Raw genomic sequence first — 15,668 nt, 5'->3', positions numbered from 1 at the left:
AAAAAAAAAAAAAAAAAAAAAAAAGAATGGACATTTTTCTCAAAAATGCTAAAATGTATGTGTATATGTATAGAGATTGGAGGGAATGAGAGCAAGCAGAGTTATGGGCTTTAAATTTAAAGAACTATTTGATGTTACCAGAGAAATATTCAGAGATTTTCATAAATCATTGCTTTGTAAGAAAGAAGATAGATTTATTATGTCATTTTTACTCTTCCACGGTAGAGAATTTGCCCAGTCAAAAGAAAATTCAATGCCAAGGCTGTCAGCAGTCTGACCTACTTAGCTAAGGTTGTCTATTAATCACATTTGTACTTTAATTCTCTGGATGTGTCAGAATGATGATTCCTTAAATGGATAGACTTAGAATACTCAATGTTATTAGAAAGAATGTATATTTCAATTCCTGCTTCATTTAGCTATATTAAAATTCCTGAGTATAACAAGAATGAAAGGTGTTTTTGTTTTTATTCAATTTTTAACCATAAATTAAAGCTTATGATATAACACTCAGTAAAGACTTACCTTTCTAAAGACAATTTACACTTAGCTGGTAGCTGATACATGTATATCCTTTTAGGTTTTACTTAACGCAGTAGCCAACACAGATGAAGAGACTTAAAAATAGAGTCATCATACACTAAAATCAAAAGTAGCTTACAGACATGTAAAAGACTGAAAAACTCACCCTACAGTTCTTATAATAAAATTAATTTGTGGTCATTAACAAACAAACTTTGTATTACAAATATTCAATTTCTAATAAACATAACATTTTGCATTAAAATAATCTGTCGTGATTCATTGTGTGCAAATAGTGATTTGTCTTTCTCACAAATAGCTGATCTAGATCTTATAGTAAGTTATTTCAAAAATATTTAACATTATTAGTTGTTATAGTTAAGATAAAGAACATGCTTGCTATTTTAAAGGTATTTAGAAAATAATAGTCAGGCAATATATTATAATAAGAATGCACACATTCATATAAACTATAATTAAAAGAGTTTGGGAGTGGGAGAAGCAAAGTGTTAATTTAGAGATGATTCAAAAAGAACTAGCTCTCCTGAGAACTGGACTTGGAGCCTTATGCTTGAAAGGAGAACAGTAAGTTTTAACTGTCAATCTAAAAAAATACTTAAAGACTTAAAGAAAGGCATATCATTAACCTCTTAAAGCACCACATTTGGGAATGATCAGTAGTATTACTGAATTTTTTATGTAGTACCAACAGATTTTTTTTTTTTTTGGTACTGGGGATCAAACTCAGATTTTTGTGCTTGCAAGGCAGGCAGTAGAACCAGTGACCTAAATCAACAGATTTTTAAATGAAATATACTTAGTCCAAAAGATTTAGTAAATTAGGAAATAAAGATTAAGTAAAATGTGGATGGCAATAATTTTATGAGCATCCACCTTCAGAGGACTATGATTACTGCTTCAAGACTGCAGGAAAAATGTAACAAATAACCAGGGTCTTTGATGTAATTTTCCTATCTGGGTGTTGGGAGTGCTTTTTCAGAAATTGACTTGGTAGTGTCCTTTCCTTTCATGTCCTTGACATACAGAGCACCTACTTTTGTTCAGAGTCTGTGAAGAATTTAAGGTAGCTCTCCCAAGATTGACAGCACCAAGAATATTCTCCATGCAGATTTCTCCAAGAATCTCAATGTGGCAAAGCTCACAATGTGACCATCTTTCTATTCAGACTTTCCAACAAGTGTAAAAGTACTTGTCATGATCTTTCTACCTTTGCCACTCTTCATTTAGTCTGTGTCTCTGAGAAGTGTTGTGAGTAGGAAAGTTTCTTACATTTATTTTATTTCTAATATGATATCTTGCCTTGAAAACTTCATGTACATAGTCAGAAAAAGAGAAAAAAGGGGCTTTACTGTCTTCTTTTTACATTTACTTATACAATTTTAAGGGAGAAATTCTGGATAAATTAGGAAAATGAAAGCATTATAAGATCTTGAGAAGTGAATTTATACTCTGTATTGATAGAGGTTTTCTATCACTTCCAAAGACATCCTGATAGCAAATACCCTTTGGGAAGCCTTAGTAAATCATTAAAAATAAATGTGGTTTTTCTATAAAATGGAGTACTACTCAGCCATAAAGAATGAGAAACTAGAGACATTTATAGCTAAATGGATGCACATTCAGGCTATACTATTAAGTGAAATAAATAGGAAACACTTGAGTAAATATGAAATAGTTTTAAGCTGGGCATGATGGCACACACCTGTAATACCAGCACTTGGGAGGCTGAGGCAGGCAGATTGTTGTGAGTTCGAGACCAGCCTCAGCTACATAGTGAGTTCCAGGTTAGTCTCAACTACACAGTGAGACCCTGACTAGAATAAGAGAAAAGAACTGAATTTAGCTTCAAATGACTGATTGGTACAGTAGTGTGATAGGATATCCAAAGAGAATATAGGTAAAATAGAGGACAGACTGATCAGAAGAGTGCAGATCTAGAGAGTGTTGGCTAATGCTGTAGTCAGCCTCTTGTCTTGTGTTCTTACCACTCAGTGTCCATCTTGGTGATTCCTTTAGACAGAATCTCATTTAATCTTCATACTATTCTAAGAGGCAAGTAATACTATCTGCCACATGACATTTTGAATCAGAAGATTCTGAGACCCTGAGAGTAAAATCACTTCAAGGTCTAACAAAAAATAAAACGGGTTTAATTCTCAAACTTTCAATTCCATAGTTGATGCTTTGCTGCTGGACCTTAAAACACTGAAACTAGCATCAGGAATGTCTCAAAAACTTTAAGCTGTTTGGTCCCTGGGATCTGCACTCAGCTCAGAGAGGCAAACTCTCTGCTGGAGTGGGAATTGAAGGAAAAATTCCCGGGACTTTATTTCTTCCTTCACCTAGGTTCAGATTCTTTCCCTACTATAGATTTTGGGTGCAAATAACCCACTTCTTCTCAAAACTGAGAATGCAAGTTTCAGAGTGGCAAGGGAATGAGTCACTGGACTAGTTCCTGCATTTCCCCAGCTCCCCTCACCATGTTCCCAGCATCAAAGAGCGTGTAGGAACTGACAGGATTTGGAGAGACAAGGGGCCGTCTCTCTTTCCCCTGCTTTGTTTTTGTTCTAAGTATTCCAACATTTTAAAATCTTGTCCTTTATTCAGCTGTCATAAAATACTTTAAAATCAAACTTCGTGTTCCTAGAGTTTGACAGGGAAGAAGGTAAGACTTAAATTTCGAGTAAATGTTAAATTTTGGAAGGATGTGTAGTGTGGTGCTGACTGTGGCCTCTGCCGTTTATTAGGTAAGGCTTTTCAAAACCTGAAATTCCTCATGGCAGAAAGTTTGTAAGTGACATTAATTGAAATGAAGCTACTTCTAAAATATGTCTTAACACAGAAAACTTTTTACCTCATGTAGATAGAATAATCATTTCCCATTCCTACTTATTAATCTACCTCTGTGTCTACGAACACACCAGCAACCTTTCCCTAGGGTCTTGGCACACTCCACAGCAAAAGAGGAGACGAGAAAGCATACAACATTACTCCAGAACACTTTACAAAAGTCTCTAGCAGTTGGCAATACTCAGTCTGACCTTTATGTTGGATTTTGCCACAGTTTTAATCACTTACCATCACTTACACAAGAAGAGGTGTCATTAAAAGTGCCCTATTTAGAGAAAGCTTCAGAGCCAAGACTAAGTGTGTGTTCTCATTATTTCATGTTGTCAAAGTAACCAGTGCAATGAAATGACAGCATTTTGAATAAAACAACTTCCTGTGAGGCTATATATTAAGGTAGGGGACATTTTACTGCAAATATTTTTATTTGATATTAATCTTGCTGGTATGTTCATGTTTATGCAGCAATAAATAATATATATACAGGTGGGTTTATTGAATCCAAAACTTTCTGTGTGATTTCCTACCAGTGTATGCCAAGTCCCTGTAAATTTCTATGTCTTTTGCAAGAGTTTTTGGATTATCTACTATAAATATTCCTGTATAGTTGTCTGTTTATTTTACTATAAATGTTATCATTTGCAAAAATTTAGTTCACATATACTTAGTATGTTAAGTGATGAAAGGTAGATTTAATTCTGTCTGTATTTTGCCTAACTTTCATAACAGTGAAACATTTGCTTTTGCTATAATTATCATTACCATCATCATTTTATTCTTAAATTTTATTTTCTTTTGAAAATATCAAGCTTACTGAAAAATTGAAATGAGAATACCTTTAAATCTGATTGTTAACATTCTGCAGTTTGATAGTTAACTGCAGATATGATGACAAGATACTTTCAACATTTCTCTACTAAAATGATGACATCCTTCTACAAATCCCATTATCTTTACTCTTAAGATAATTTAACATTGATATAATGCTATTGTCTAAACACAGTCTATATTCAAATTTCTAAAGTGCTCCAATAAAATCCTTTATTCATGCTCCTCCTGCCATGATCCAACAAAGATCCTGCATTGCATTTAGCTTGCAGATTTCTTCACCTTCTTTTAATCTAAAATAGTTCCAGTTTTTTCTTAATGAAATTCTCTTTCTGCAATGAGAATCAGTGATCCTGCAAACTTTATTCTGCAGAAGGGTGGGTTAGGTTTCTTATTTCAGCTTTGTGGATCTCCTCAGGCCCAGACAGGTGACAACACCAGGAAGTGCATGATATTATTTTATCCCATTTTGGGGAATTAAGTTTGATGATTTGGATAAGGTGTCAGTTGGATTCTTCATTGAAAGGCAAACTTTTCCTTTTGTAACTAATAAATAACCTGTGGGATGAAACTTTGAAACTGTGCAAATGTCTTGTTTTCCATATAACCAAATATCTTGTTTCCATTATATTTTTGTATCTATTAGTATGTATCAGTTGAATCAATCACATTCCTCTCTGCAACACTTGAAATTATTATTTTGGAGATCATTATGTACTAATAAATTTCTTTTTTATCCAATCTATTATAATTTATTCCATCCATTATATACTGTAATTCAAATTTGACCAGTGGAAGCCTTACCAGGCTGTGTTATCCATTTCAATTGTCTTATTAACTCAGCTTGGCACTAAAAATAAGAATAAAGACAATTCAAAGTAATCTTTATCTCAATTGTTTCTAGCAATTTTTCACTTCCTTTATCAAGGTCCAGTATGAAAAGAACTTGAAGATATTTCTTTTGCAATTATGAGATAAAAACCAAATGTGCAAAAACAAAACAAAATAAACAAACAAAAAAACCACCATTCATGGAACTAGTAGAGGTGAAATTGAAGGTCAAAATCATACCTTCAATCCAGGCAAGTTCAGAGGCAAGTTCAGACTCACTGTCAAGATTTGCTTATATGCATAAGTCTCTTCAACAACAAATTTATAGCAGTTTTTATATGGTAACTGTAGTGAATTGTGAATGCTGAGTGTGAACTAGCACAAGAATGAAAAACTCCTAGGAAATGTAGTACTATGGGTCTCCCTCTATCATAGTGTTTACCTTTAGGATTCCCATCTTATCGTCATGGGCCAGGAAAAATCTCCTGTGGTTTTGGCTTAAAGAGGGTAAAAGTAACTCACTCAGAAGATTCACCAGGATAAAACCCCACCTGGGAGAAAAGGCATCTATCTACCCAACTCTACCTCTTCTGTTACCTAAGGAAGGAGTAAAGCTAAAAAAAAAGTACTTAAGGTCACAGCCCAGTGACAGGAGGCCATGAAAAGACTGAAGTTTGAAGATAAGAATGTAGTATGCTTTCTCTGTCCTATACCTTTCCAATGTACGAAAGCAACTCCAGCATAACAACCTAGGATTACAACTGAAAGGGCATAAAGACAGACTTGTCTTGGAAAAGGAATTCTCAGGGAAGCCCTAAAACAACAGAAAAGACAAAAATAGGGAAAGAAAGGCATTTAAAAGTTCTGGTATGCTCTGCTATGGAAAACAAACAACAGCCCAACTTGGCCAGATTAGTATAAAACCTCATGCTGACATCTAATTACCTAAATCCCTATTACCTAATACATCACATCTAACTTTCTACAAAAAAACATAAGTCTAGCTAAGTGGCAAAAAAAAATGTAATGAAAGAATTCTCTTTTTTACAAAAACATTTCTCACTTTCAGCTGAATTAAGATGGGATTACACAGAAAAGTCTATTGCTTTGTTGTATTATGAAATTCCATACATAATATCTGATTTTATAACCAGTAAATCAATGCAATGACTCATATAATTTAAAGAAAAATTTATTATTAATTCAGTACTAGAATGATTAATTATTATTAAAGGAATAATATTTTTAATTTTTAATTTATTTATTTTTTTGGTACTGGGGATTAAACTCAGGTCTTTTTGTTCGTGAGGCCAGTGGTGCCACTGAGCTAAATCCCTGGCAGAATACAATTTTTTAAAACATCAATAAAACAAAAAACAGTATTATCCTTAGGAAAAGAGAAACTAAAGTGAAATACTTTCACTGAAGGGACCTGCTGGTTTTATGGTCACATTTGCTAACCAGTCTGCATACTTGGCTCACAGAGATACTCACAACTGCTGAAAAAAAGTGATGCTTTCAGAAACATTTCCCCCTCATATTATCTAGCATATTTCAGCAGTCCATGTTCCCAAAACTTGTGGTTGAAAAAAACACTCCACCTCAGGCCTACATTTCCTGAAAAGATCAGCCCAGAGGTGATTCAATAACACATGAACTTGCTCTCCAGACACAAATAAAGTACGGATCAGAAATAACACTGGCATAAAGAACACCAAAACCTCATTATATCAACTTAAGAAATCAATCCTATTATTAGTTAACAGAGATTGAACCTTCTTTGGAATTGTGCTGTGTCCACAATGGGCTAGGTGCTGTGGGGAACTTAGAATTAGACAAAGTTCTTACTTAGGAGGTTCATAATAAAATCAGACAAACCAGACACTAACACAGTCCAGCAGTCTGGAGTGAGGAGCATTGGGAACCTAAGGTCACTTTTGTTCATGAAAGTGCACAAATTCTGTCCAAAAAAACTGCTCTGTTGTATAAATTGTAAGGGGAAACTGACACAGTTTCTTATAGTTTTCACTCACCTTTCACCCACCAAGCCTGTGTTGCAAGGGAACGCAATTGGGTTTTCACTTGTCATGTTACCTGGTTCAGGATACATTCCATAAGGCCACTAGCCTGCTTCATTGGAGAAGAAGGGGAAAACTCACAAGGCCAGAGATGTAGAGATGTGAAGTTATGTAGATGAACATCCTAAAGAGAGGATGGTCGGGCCAGATTCCCACTGAGTTTATTGTACACATCCATCATTTTGTGGTGCATTCATCTTCACCCCCACTCTTCTGAGTAGATAAGGTTGCATGAGCAATCCACATGAATGATCCGGACTGCTTGGCATCAAGCTGTCTTGATTTTACTTATTTTTTTAGTTACAGATTTCTTGGAACACAAAATAACAACAAATCCAGAAACCTTTAGACCTACATGGTATTCATAAGGTGAGGAGATGGATATCCTTGCTCACACAGGATTTGAAAAGCAATAGCATGTGTGTGAAAACTCAGCTTACGGGTGGTTTGATAATTTTCTATGTCCTTCTACAGCACTTAATACTTTCATCAAAGAACTCAGTGCTCTCTGTTAAGGTCATTCATTGCTCATTGGTCTATATCGGTCCTATATCTGTCCTCACCAGTAAATGGCTAATTGTAGATTCTCATAAAATTCGGTACTGAGTAAAGGCTGTTAAGGGTGTAACACAGCTCTAACTGTGCATATTCTTTGCACTCTGAAATATGACACCTTAAGTATGGTAATTTTCATAGATCTTCACAGTAGCCTAAAACCTCTTCACTTTGTAAGAAACAGACTATAAACCCCAGGTTTACCTTAAAACGTCAAAAATGGTTTCTCTACTTAGTTACTTAAAATCACAAGAGTAGCCATTTCCAAACCCTTGTCTATTTCAAAATGTTCATTATATTCATGTAATTGTGTCATTTTATTATTTTGTTGAGTATATCAGTACCCATATAACTAGAACTCAGAATAATGTATTAACATTGAAGAAAAAAATTTGTGAATTTAAATGTCATATGGTATTTAAATAGTTTCGTTAGTATTCCTTCAAGACCTTGTAGAGTTTAAATAGAGAACATTTAAAAAATTGTGTGAATATAATATATTATAGACTAGCTTCCAGCAAGAGCAATAGGTTCATATCCAAATTGTCTTGGAGTCTATCAGCTGGTGACAGACAGAAGACCAGAAGAAACATGCCCTAAATGTCGTGTAAACATTTTAGTCCTAACAGCTAAGCCAAACCTAACATTGCTGAAGCTAAAATGAATTAAACAACCTGCCACACATATGCGAGTTATGCCCCCTCTCCCAATCCTGTGAAACAAGCGTGGGAAAATTTTGAGTTTCTGAAAATATAAAAAATCGCTAGAAAATAAATATTTCTTTGTTTCTTTTATAGGTTGAGAATGTTTAGCATTTAATCTTAAACTAGCTCATTTCTAACAGTTTAGGGAAAGGCTGTCTTGGGCTGAACTGAGGCTCTTCTTTAGAGATTTGACTATTAATGATCAAGCAGTAAACTTGCTGAAGTACAAGATCTGTACACGTGGGCACCACTGATTTCTCTGATTTAAAATAAAACATATGCACTCTATTTCAGTGGTATGGAGAAAGGTATATTTTATGAAGGTGCTCTTTTTCTAGAAAGTAAAAACCCAGGAGAGTCATATAACAAATTTGATTTCAAAAATTAATTTATTGAATCTACACATTTTATGAATTAGAAAATTTGGGTTCTGAAAGTTGAAGTTACTTATTCACAGTGCTATGACTTTTGATAGTGATACTGGACAAGAACTTGGGACTTCTAACAAAAGTATTGTTTTTAATTTAATCTTAATATAATTATAAATTTATATTAACTTTTAAGTAATGCAGAGATCTCATGTATCATTTTCTCAGTTTTCTCAAATAACAACATTTTGCAAGACATAACATCACAACTAAAATACTGAAAATACTGTAATCAATATATCAAATACTAATATTAGAACACAAATTCTTTTATAGGCATAATCAACTTTCTTCTCACATCATCTTCTCCTTGACCCCTGACAGCTAATTAAGTTGTTCTTTGTTCCCACTATTCTGTCATTTCAAGAATGTTGCATGAATTAAATTATACATTATACAAACTTTTGGAACTTTTCATTTATTTTAACTCTCTGCAGATTCATGGAAATTATATATATATGAAAAGTGTATCTCTCTTTTTCTTCTTCTTGTTATTCTGTGATATTGGCTGTTTCCAGTTTTTGCTTAATGCAAAATATTGACTACAAGTACTCATGTAGAGGTTAATGTGTAAGCATAAGTCTTCATTTCTCTGGGGTAAAAATACAAAAGCACAAATTATAGACCAATATTTGCACATTAATAAGAAGCTAATTATTATAATCTATTATACTATGTATGATTCATATGAAGACATTAATACACATTTCTTGAATAAATCATATATTTCCACCATTCCTTGGTTTTAAGCATTGCCTTGAAATGCATTTAGACCTTTTTTGGTATTTCCTCCAGCTGATAGAGAACTCACATAGTCTCGAGTGGTGAAGATTCCTTCACTATGTGTCACCACATTCTGTCAGTGTGTTATTTTGGTCAACACATTCCAATTTGATGGTAAATAGAAAGGAAATCATTTTATGTACAAATGAACAATTTCTGATAAATCAGGTTATTCCAGACAGACAAGGCAGCCCTTCATGATTAGAAATTTCCAGAGGAGCTGTCTGTACTACTCAGATTTTTCCAACTTTCTTCCTTATTTTGGCAGTATAGACTTGATTCTAAACATACCATGAAATAAGCTGTACATTTGACTCCATTATTATTATATTTGCTTCAAATGGCATCAAAATCATTAACTAAATACACACTGACTTTGAAGGAAAGAGAAAAAGAACTCAAGTAAGAAATACTTTTTGTTGCCAAAATCAGAGTTCTTTTTCAGTGGCTGTTACAACCTCACTGACACCCAAGGCAGACAAGAGGAAGGTGTCTTTTATCCTGTAGGTGTTAGTGATGACATGAGTTGTAATTGGAAACAATACAGCACTTTAAAAGTTCTGACTGCCATAAAAAATAAGAAATAATTTTAATACTGAATCTTAAAAATATTAATTTAAAAATATTCTGGATTTTTTGAATTGTCTTACAGTTGTGCCTAAGGTCTTCAAGGATCTTTCACTATCATGATACCTTCTTGTTGGATGCTTCTAATACATTGGCATCTTTTTTGAGTTGACAATGATTCTCAGAAGTTTAGATGACTTTGTAAGTCAAAGAACACACTGAAACAATGCAAAAAGAATCATTCCTAGTTAGCGTTGCAATAGAATATTTGTCACTGTTATTTTGGTCAAGCCAATGTTTGGGACAAGTAATAGTAGATTAAAAATAATTCAATAGCATTCAGTTGATTTTCCTTATAGGACAAAACAAGAAGTGACTGTGGACCTGGTTAAGCAAACAAATATTGATAAAACTATAAATAATAAGAAAAAACGATTTCATTATTTTAATATCATCATGATACCTTTTGTCTCCGTTTTTGACCCTCTTAAATTCAGTTAAGTATACAGAAGTTATTATGTTTCTATGTTCAGGAAAATACGAACTTATACATAGATTCCTGCCAAGAGCTTGTTATAAATATTTAGTCTTTGGTGTTACTTTATAAAATATTTTTAGTAATAGATTAAGTAAATTTATACATAAATTTATTATTTATATAAAATTATCAAATATCATCAAGTGTTTTAAAAATATAAAAGCATTTCAAAAGTAAGCTGTAATTCTTTAATCAAATGGTAACCAATGTTAGGATCTTCTAGCATATGTTTCTAAATATATTTATGTTACATAAAATAACTATTTTTAATAAAAAAGAATAAACTATAAATTATTTTATAACTTAATTTGTAAATAAATAAGCCATGATGACCATTTATTACCAGTCAATGTATACCTATATTATCATTTTTAGTTGCCATAAAATATTTACCATAATTTCCTTAGCTAATTTTCAAATGGTGGGCAATTAACTTTTTGTGAGGTAAAGTATTATGTAAGATATTTATGAATGTTTCATTGTGAGCTTCATGTGTTAGTCCTGTATGATAATCTTCTGTAAATGGAATTACTAGATCAAATGTGAAGGATTTTTAGCATGTTTGACACAAATTATAAATTGTTCTCCAGATATTTCATATTTACCTATACTTCCAATAGTTGTATACAAAAGGAATCTAATTTCTTGTACATTTTTATTATTATTCAAAGCCATTATTCAGCTTCTAATTTTTGTCTATCAGGTCAGTGGAAAATAACAGTGGTACACTGCATTGGAATAAAATTACTATTTTAATTGTACAATTTTGTTTATTTGTTTTTTATAACTATTTGGTTACTACTCTACTAAATTCTGTAGTTCATGCTTGATATTGAGAGTCAGGGAATTATAGACCAATGCTTTATAAATATTATAAATATAGAACAATAACTTTTTATGTTCTTCAATTTTTAAAATTCAGGATATCAGGCTTTTTTGATGGAGAAAATTTATAATTTTTAAGCTATTTGGGTTTTGTTTTGAGAAGAAAAGTCATAGCCATTTTACACTGTATATATTTTATTATTATTTATGAAGAACTCTATGTATCAGGTGCTGAAATATTTTACATGGATAGTATATTTTTTCTTACACATTATGTAGTGATAGTAAAGTATCTCTATTGTAAAAGATATCGTAGTCCTAAATGATAAAACTGTAATTTGAGTCTAGGTCCACGAGTTGCAAAGCTTGCACTACTAATTACTTACAGACTATTGCTTTCTCTTAAGTGGTCTCATGCTAATGCTGATATAAATCCATTCTCTCTTGATGATGGAAGAATGAGATAATTGATACCATCACATGATGCATCTGGTAGCAGCATTTTATTCCCTCGTTAGAAAGTTAAACAATGAGAAGGGAGGGGGTTGCCTGTTTTTTCACTTCCTTTAGTTCACTTTCTTGCTGCCAGATTTCTGTTTAAGCTAGTCACGCAGGGCATGCCGATTTGTGTGAGAGCTGATACCCTTCTTTTCCCACAGGCACTCATCCATCCCTGTTCTGTTTTTCTTCATCTCGAGGGCAACATATGATATTGCCAGACCTAACTCATTACTTACCCTGGAGCCTGCAAATTCTCCAGAAGTCAGAGCACTGGAGTTGGTGATTTTGTGGTCCTTGGTCTCTGCCCTTTGGGAGCTGCGGGTGAGAGAGGCTGTCACACTGGGAAACATTGATCCTGCTGTCTCTCAAGCAACAGGCTTGCTGTAATAATAGACAACAATCTGGCTTTTTCTCCCTCTTTTAAAGAAAGCGCGTGTTTCATCTGATTGTTCTCAGACTCACTGAGCCCATAGAATGGGTGCATGATGATCTGCAAAGGTCTCCAAGTATTTATTATACTTTATTATTCATTTGCTTTTCTTCATGGTAATAAAGTTTTTCGTTATGAGAAGGGGATCCCTGACTCTAGCAACACTAGCAAAAGAAAAAAACAAAACAAAACAAAACACTTCCTCTCATATTTTCCCATCCTTGAGCTTAGCACAAAATGAGAATTCTTTTGAGCCAGAATTACACTGATTTATGCAAGATGGCCTTTGTTTGTATTTAACAAATATTTAATAGGAACTGAGTATATGCTGGACACTACTGAAGGATTAATCAGACCAATGAGATCCTACCTTTATGGGGTGGCATTAGGGTAAAGGAGACAGAAATAAACAATCCGATAAATGAGACTGGAAATGCATGCTCTGAAATAAGTAAATAAACTTGGGGTTTTGTAATGGAAATCGATGTAGCTGGAGCACTTGGTTGGGTTCCTTACCAATGAATGTCAAGGAGGATGTGACAGCTGAGATGAGACTGTGTGACTAGAAGGACCAGCTGCTGTGTAGAGATCTAGGGATAGAAAATTCCAGGCTAAGAGAACAGGAGCAAAGACCTGAAGGAGGGGAAGATCTCAGTGTAATCAAAAAGGTTACCCTGCAAGAGTATAGAGAATGAAGGATAAGGGAAGGAGATTCAGATATCAGGGCAGGACAGATCATAGAGGACTTGATGGGCTAGTATAAGGAATTTAGATTTTATTTGAAGTGCAGTAGAGGGCTACTGCAGAGTTTGATACATGGGATTAAAATGTTTCATATTTTACAGCTGTACTCTGGCTTTTGTTTAGATTATAGGGGAACACAAGTAGAAGGGAAACCACTGGGGCTGGGGATTTAGCTCAGTGGTTCGGTGGCCTGCCTTGCAAGTGCAAGGACCCGAGTTCGATCCCTAGTACCACACACACACACACACACACACACACACACACACACAAAAAGAAGGGAAACCACTGAATGGGGGACTTTTGCAATAATCAAGGCTGGCGATGATACTGTCTTAGACCAAGGTAAAAAGAACAGAAATAAAGAGAAGTAAAGCGATGTGAAATGTATTTTTCATATGCAGTCAAAAGCATTTATTGATGGATTAAATGATAGTAATGATGGGGATAGGGATGAAGGAAATCGGGGAATCTAGGATGACTCTAGATTCTTACCCTGAGCAGGTGGGCAGATGGTGATCACATGTACCACCATGAACAATCAAGAAAAAACACTCAACATTTAGTTTGAGAAAAGGCTTCTGTTAGGCAGAATTAAAACTTATATGTCTCCAGACAACCAAGTGAGAATGCCAGTCACATAACTAAGTTAAGGGGGAATTGGTTAAGGTTACAATTTGGAAAGTATCTTTTCATTAATTGAATCCAAAATGAAGAGCGCCTTAGGTAATTTTTTATAAGGGAAATCCTCTGAATCAGTTAGGTCATTATCACTGATGGCATTTTTCTTGTTATACAGATTTAAAAAACAAGTTTACATTTAATACTTTCTCTCCTCTCCATTCCCCTAACTGGATAGCAATCTTTTCTCACATATCGATAGGTTCCTTTCTTCACATTGTTTATCTTTCCCAACATCTTTAATGACTTCTCATTTGAGAAATTCTTCAGCCTACTAGGCTTGCATTCTCATCTATTTTCCAGCTTGCTTTCTTCTGCCTACTCTTGTGAACTCCTTGATCTCCTTCTGCTATCTCTGCCCTCCTCAAATGGAGTGCCTTTTTTCCTGCTCTTAGTCAAGTCTCATCCTTTGAGACCAGAAAAAAATCTGCCTCCTGCTAGGAGTGCTCCCTGGCCTCTCGCTGACTGACAGATGAGCCATCATTTGGCTCACCTTTTGGGCCACTGTTGTCAGAATCACATTAATATAAACCTGCCTGATGCTAACCACGCTCCATTATTCTCTTCCATGTAATGTCTACTCAGAAAGTTATAACCTCTTTATACTAGAAGTTGGGGTGTATTTGTGGACAATTAAATAACTGCTTCCTGAATAAACTGGGAACAAAGCTTCAACATAGTTTTCTTTGGCATATATAAGTTAGGTGAGTCTGCATATTTAAAATATTTCATTAAAGAACAAAATGAAACAGAACTTAGATGGAAATCAAATGAAAGAAATATCGTAGGCTTTGAAGACAGAGGTTTACGGGGATCTTGTGAACTTTCCAATGTGTATGGGTCTTTGTACTGTGTAAGTTACCATGCCAAATCATTCTTAGCGTCAGACATTTATGAAATAAAATGCTTGGGTATTGGTAACACAAACTTCAATAGCTTGGCACTCGTTTATAACTTTGTCTTTGGCCTTGCAGGGCATTTTCCTTATACTCTGAAATCCTTTCATGTTTCACAATGTTTGGAATTAAAAACCTGAATTTAATCACTTTTGAATTATTGTTTTCTATTACTTCTTTGTGTTGTTTTACTTACCTTTTTTAGAATTGGAGGAAAGATTCACAAATGTGAGTGATATGGGAGCACATTGATTCCATCCTAAAGTAGATATCTTCAGACTATCAATCAATCCACTAAACTCCATAAACAGTTTTTGAAGAAATCTGATTGAAAATATCCCTTGAATTGTAAGGATTCACCTATAAGCTTTGCTCTTTGAAGATTTTCAGCAGAAAGCAGAGAAAGAAAAAAAAATCACATTTCATACTTTATCCACAAATAAAGAAACACCTCAGAATTTAGATAACATGGGAAATAAAATACTTCCACGACAAAGAGCACCTGAGAAATTTCATGAACACCAAACCAGCACTGAAAGGCATTCTAAACAATATCCTAGAAAAGGACAACGAAATTCACAATAACATGAGGCCCAACAGACCAAATCAAATAGGCAAGGCAAGAAACTAAAAGGAGATGGGAGAAAAAGTAAAAAGAGTCAACAAATGGACAACAACATGACAAGAATAAGTCAAAATATATCAGTTGTAACCATCAATGTTAATGGCCTCAATTCACCAATCAAGAGAAACAGATTGGCAGAATGGATTAAGAAGCAAAATCCAACAATATGTTGTATACAAGAAACACACCTAGTGCAAAAGGAAGTCCATAGCCTGAAAGTGAAAGGATGGAAATCAATTCTCCATGCGTCAGGAGCCCAGAAAAAAG

This window comes from Fukomys damarensis, unplaced genomic scaffold, assembly GCF_012274545.1.
Source record: "Fukomys damarensis isolate Sample0158 unplaced genomic scaffold, DMR_v1.0_HiC HiC_scaffold_24, whole genome shotgun sequence".
Classification (NCBI taxonomy): Eukaryota; Metazoa; Chordata; class Mammalia; order Rodentia; family Bathyergidae; genus Fukomys; species Fukomys damarensis.
This window is presented reverse-complemented; position numbering follows the sequence as displayed.